This window comes from Bison bison, unplaced genomic scaffold, assembly GCF_000754665.1.
Source record: "Bison bison bison isolate TAMUID 2011002044 unplaced genomic scaffold, Bison_UMD1.0 scf7180017864135, whole genome shotgun sequence".
Lineage (NCBI taxonomy): Eukaryota > Metazoa > Chordata > Mammalia > Artiodactyla > Bovidae > Bison > Bison bison.
The window spans coordinates 1475614-1481597 of NW_011494707.1; the positions used below are offsets into that span (position 1 = coordinate 1475614).

Sequence of the window (5984 nt, forward strand, 5' to 3'; positions counted from 1 at the left end):
GAAGAGGGAGTCAGCTTAGCTCTGAGAAGTCGCTATGGTGACAGGGCGGTCCGCTGCTTCTTGGTAACTGGTCTCAGTTCTGTGAGAAAGATCGACCCCTCTTTCCTGGAACTTAAGGTAAGTCTGTTTACTTCCAAGCGAGAGTTGAGGAAAGGATTTGGAAGTTGTGGCCTTTACTGGATTCACCTTCCCTGCTTTGACAGTGTGTGCGGCGTGGAGCATCGGTTATTTCCCGTCTCACTGGGCGCTCTGGACTTAGCTTTTGGGATGCGAAGGAGGAAGCCCTGAATTTGGAGGGAGCAGAGGGGCAACACGGAGGAGAGAAGATCTGGATTGGTGAATGATCGTGTAGGGAATAGCAAATAATGATTTCGAGTTATTGGTATTAGGTCATTAATGTCACTAGTGAAAAGGGGTTTTGAGTTTTTAAAATCATTCGACTGGAAGACTCTGTAATGGAAGAAACGATTTGCTGGTGTCGTCTGGTTATGGGGAAATTATTGATCAGCAGATATTTCTTAAGTAGCTTCTGTATACACTGCACTCTCGGGCATAATCAGGATTATTGAGCAAGTATTCCTGTTCCCAGATAATTTAGTTTTGTTAATGGATTTTTAACTAAGAGTTTGTGGATCTGGTAGTAGGTGATTGGGGTTCAGAGAAGTTCATACTACTTCTCCACTACCCCAGCCCCCACCCGCCCCCGGAATTGAGTACAGAATTCTGTGTGCTTGTGAATTTTTCTGGGGAGTTAGTTTTTCCAGGACTTTGATCAGATTCTTAAACTTGGTCCTATCCCATCGCACTGTTAACCATTAATTGATCTGAATACGTCCAACAAACATTTATTCAGAGACTCTTAAGTACTTGACTGAGAACTGGGAACCTCTTTTATTCCCCCTTTTAACTTTTGCATACTTAGGACTTGGCATACTGAGGCCCCAATAAATCTTTATTGAGTGAATTTACATTGTCATTCTAAGTAAGAAAGTATGATTCTTCCCCTGAGGAGCATCATGTTAAGGTTCAGTGATTCTCAAGAGTTGAAGGTGTGGAAGACACTCCCCTCAAGTGTAAGAATTCCGTGAGGTTGAGAGACTAAAGTGATTTGAATAAACATTGACTCAGTATTGTAATACACTTTTTTTATTTGTAGTTGAAAAAAATTATTTTCATAAGACAAACTACAGACAGTAAAGCTCAATGAAAAATTTGGTTGGTAGCTGTACCAGAACATGTACATCAGTTCTGTTTGAAATCATGTGGAATCTTTTGGATTTTCAAGTCAAACACTACTAAACCCAAGTTGGAGAGATATTAACCCTAAAAAAAAGCAAAGACTAGACCAAATTGAGTAATGTATATGGGAGACAGAGCACCATGTAGGAGAAGGATGTAACAGATAACAGAATCCCAAGTCTCATCATTTTTTTAAAGCTACCTACTTAGACAATGTACTCAGTTTGTCAAACTCTGTTTATTATGAAACCAGCATATAATACCTACCGCATAGGATTGTTTATGATTGTTCATCTAACATACACACTGCATGCATTTGATATTGCTGTGTTTATAACATAGACCTTGTTAGGGTATATGCTAAGGTTGAATAATGGGATGTCAAGTTAGAAGAAGGTTAGTTTGTGAAGAGTCTTGAAAACCAGGTCAAGGATATTAGATTGATAAATCTTCAAAATATTAGAAAAATTTTGAGCTATGGAGTGACTTGGTTAAAAAAAGTTAACAGTTATGTGGGATGTGTGAAAAGAGAAAGAGACTGAGATCAAGCATGGCTTAGATTGTTACTGTCCACTTTTCCATGTAGGAGGTAAGAGGTGCCTATGCAGTAGAATGGTAAAAATCTGGACACATTTAACAGTTAATAGTCTGAGCTCTTAAAGTTAGATAGTATTCTTTGTGAATCTCTGGATTAGTGATGAGGGGATAAGAAAGATAAGTCAGAAATAAATCTTAGTTTTACTACCTTTGATGGTTGTTGTAAATAATGTTTGGTCTTAGTGACTGATCAGAAATGTAATTTCAGAAAGTCAATAAAGTGACCAATAGCTTTAGATTTAGTTGAACCTAACCATAAATACTTTTTAAACAGAATAAATACTTTTTAAACAGGCTTAACTCAGATTGATAATGTAGAACAGACATTGATAACCAACAGCTATAGTGGAGACAAATCTAGAGTGAAAGTAGGACACTCAGAATAAGTGAAGAAGTGATCTGAGAAGAGATTAGGGTCACGAGAGGTAGACTTACTCCCTCTTGATTGATCCTTACTAGTACTTTGCATAAAAAGGAGCTGGTTCTGTTGGGATGGACTCAAGTTAAAACCACCTTGGAAAGTATAACCAAGTCTCATCTTTCTGGTCCAAAATCATCTACTAACAGCCATTATCTATAATTTCAGGCAGTTCGAGAAGAGAACCCTACTTTTTGTATTTTAAAAAGTTGTACCCCATGGGAATAAATAAGTTCAAGGGGAAAAATTGGAATAGAATTAAAATTAACATCTGCAGTTCTTTAAGTGCATAGTTAAATTTTGTCATCATATAATAATATGTGACAGAAGACCGAATCCAAATTGTCTTGAGGAAAAAAAATAGCTTCCGTAAGCAAGAAGTTAGGTGAGTATAACTGGATTCCATATTCAAAGAAAGAACTAGGACTGTGTTTCTTTGCTCTGCTTTATGTTCCCATGTCTTGGCATTATTCTCAGACCTCACATAGTGGCCTCTAACACCACCATGCTCTCCCCTTGGTGTGGTAAGATAGTTATAGTAACTCTTGCCTTGAATCTAAACTTGAAGACCTGGAAAGTTAAAGAGAGTTTTTCTTCCCTATCTTTTACTTCAATAAAAGTTTCCTTTGGAAAGCTCTAATTGACTTAAGCCTAGGTCTCATGCTGACTCCACTTCAGCCATATGGGCTAAGAGGGAGTAAGTGGTATTCCAAGAAGAAATTCTTTGTAGCTCAGAACAGAGTGAATATATGAAGGGTGATGAAACACCCTTTCTAACTCAATGAAACTAAGCCATGCCCGTGGGGCCACCCAAGACGGGCGGGTCATGGTGGAGAGTCTGACAGAATGTGATCCACTGGAGAAGGGAATGCCAAACCACTTCAGTATTCTTGCCTTGAGAACCCCATGAACAGTATGAAAAGGCAAAATGATAGGATACTGAAAGAGGAACTCCCCAGGTCAGTAGGTGTCCAATATGCTACTGGAGATCAGTGGAGAAATAACTCCAGAAAGAATGAAGGGATGGAGCCAAAGCAAAAACAGTACCCAGTTGTGGATGTGACTGGTGATAGAAGCAAGGTCCAATGCTGTAAAGAGCAATATTGCATAGGAGCCTGGAATGTCAGGTCCATGAATCAAGGCAAGTTGGAAGTGGTCAAACAAGAGATGGCAAGAGCGAGTGTCGACATTCTAGGAATCAGCAAACTAAAATGGACTGAAATGGGTGAATTTAACTCAGATGACCATTATATCTACTCCTGTGGGCAGGAATCCCTCAGAAGAAATGGAGTAGCCATCATGGTCAACAAAAGAGTCCAAAATGCAGTACTTGGATGCAATCTTAAAAACGACAGAATGATCTGTGTTCGTTTCCAAGGCAAACCATTCAGTATCACAGTAATCCAAGTCTGTGCCCCAACCAGTAATGCTGAAGAAGCTGAAGTTGAACGGTTCTATGAAGACTTACAAGACCTTTTAGAACTAACACCAAAAAAGATGTCCTTTTCATTATAGGGGACTGGAATGCAAAAGTAGGAAGTCAAGAAACACGTGGAGTAACAGGCAAGTTTGGCCTTGGAATACAGAATGAAGCAGGACAAAGACTAATAGAGTTTTGCCAAGAAAATATACTGGTAATAGCAAACACCCTCTTCGAACAACACAAGAAAAGACTCTACACATGGACAGATGGTCAACACTGAAATCAGATTGATTATATTCTTTGCAGCCAAAGATGGAGAAGCTCTATACAGTCAACAAAAACAAGACCAGGCGCTGACTGTGGCTCAGATCATGAACTCCTTATTGCCAAATTCAGACTTAAAGAAAGTAGGGAAAACCACTAGACCATTTTGGTATGACCTAAATCAAATCCCTTATGATTATACAGTGGAAGTGAGAAATAGATTTAAGGGACTAGATCTGATAGAGTGCTTGATAAACTATGGACTGAGGTTCGTGACATTGTACAGGAGACAGGGATCAAGACCATCCCCAAGGAAAAGAAATGCAAAAAAGCAAAATGGCTGTCTGGGGAGGCCTTACAAATAGCTGTGAAAAGAAGAGAAGTGAAAAGCAAAGGAGAAAAGGAAAGATAAATATCTGAATGTAGAGTTCCAAAGAATAGCAAGAAGAGATAAAGCGTTCTTCAGCAATCAATGCAAAGAAATAGAGGAAAACAACAGAATGGGAAAGACTAGAGATCTCTTCAAGAAAATTAGAGATACCAAGGGACATTGCATGCAAAGATGGGCTCAATAAAGGACAGAAATGGTATGGACCTAACAGAAGCAGAAGATATTAAGAAGAGATGGCAATAATCCACAGAAGAACTGTACAAAAAAGATCTTCTCGACCAAGATAATCACGATGGTGTGATCACTCACCTAGAGCCAGACATCCTGCAATGTGAAGTCACGTGGGCCTTAGAAAGCATCACTATGAACAAAGCTAGTGGAGGTGATGGAATTCCAGTTGAGCTATTTCAAATCGTAAAAGATGATGCTGTGAAAGTGCTGCACTCAATATGCCAGCAAATTTCGGAAACTCATCAGTGGCCACAGGACTGGAAAAGGTCGGTTTTCATTCCAATCTCTAAGAAAGACAATGCCAAAGAATGCTCAAACTACCGCACAATTGCACTCATCTCACACGCTAGTAAAGTAATGCTCAAAATTCTCCAAGCCAGGCTTCAGCAATATGTGAACCGTGAACTTCCAGATGTTCAAGCTGGTTTTAGAAAAGGCAGAGGAACCAGAGATCAAATTGCCAACATCCACTGGATCATGGAAAAAGCAAGAGAGTTCCAGAAAAACATCTATTTCTGTTTTATTGACTATGCCAAAGCCTTTGACTGTGTGGATCACAATCAACTGTGGACAATTCTGAAAGAGATGGGAATACCAGGCCACCTGATATGCCTCTTGAGAAATTTGTATGCAGGTCAGGAAGCAACAGTTAGAACTGGACATGGAATAACAGACTGGTTCCAAATAGGAAAAGGAGTACGTCAAGGCTGTATATTGTCACTCTGCTTATTTAACTTATGCATGCAGAGTACATCATGAGAAACACTGGGCTGGAAGAAGCACAAGCTAGAATCAAGATTGCCGGGAGAAATATCAATAACCTCAGATATGCAGATGATACCACCCTTATTGCAGAAAGTGAAGAGGAACTAAAAAGCTGCTTGATGAAAGTGAAAGAGGAGAGTGAAAAAGTTGGCTTAAAACTCAGCATTCAGAAAACGAAGATCATGGCATCTGGTCCCATCACTTCATGGCAAATAGATGGGGAAACAGTGGAAACAGTGTCAGACTTTATTTCTTTGGGCTCCAAAATCAGTGCAGATGGGGACTGCAGCCATGAAATTAAAAGGCGCTTACTCCTTAGAAGGAAAGTTTTGACCAACCTAGATAGCGTATTCAAAAGCAGAGACATTACTTTGCCAACAAAGGTTCGTCTAGTCAAGGCTATGGTTTTTCCAGTGGTCATGTGTGGATGTGAGAGTTGGACTGTGAAGAAAGCTGAGCACTGAAGAATTGATGCTTTTGAACTGTGGTGTTGGAGAAGACTCTTGAGAGTCCCTTGGACTGCAAGGAGATCCAACCAGTCCATTCTGAAGGAGATCAGCCCTGGGATTTCTTTGGAAGGAATGATGCTAAAGCTGAAACTGCAGTACTTTGGCCACCTCATGCGAAGAGTTGACTCATTGGAAAAGACTGTGATG

General features: G+C 39.8%; 1 protein-coding gene across 1 annotated transcript in view; it reads left to right on the top strand.

Annotated features, from left to right (window-relative positions):
- The first annotated feature begins 12 nt into the window (after positions 1-12).
- Positions 13-5984, top strand: part of IFT80 (intraflagellar transport 80) — a 131129-nt gene continuing 125157 nt past the window's right edge. The window contains exon 1 of the mRNA XM_010839846.1: positions 13-117. The gene's annotated coding sequence lies outside the window, so the exon portion shown is untranslated. The remainder of the gene's footprint in view (positions 118-5984) is intronic.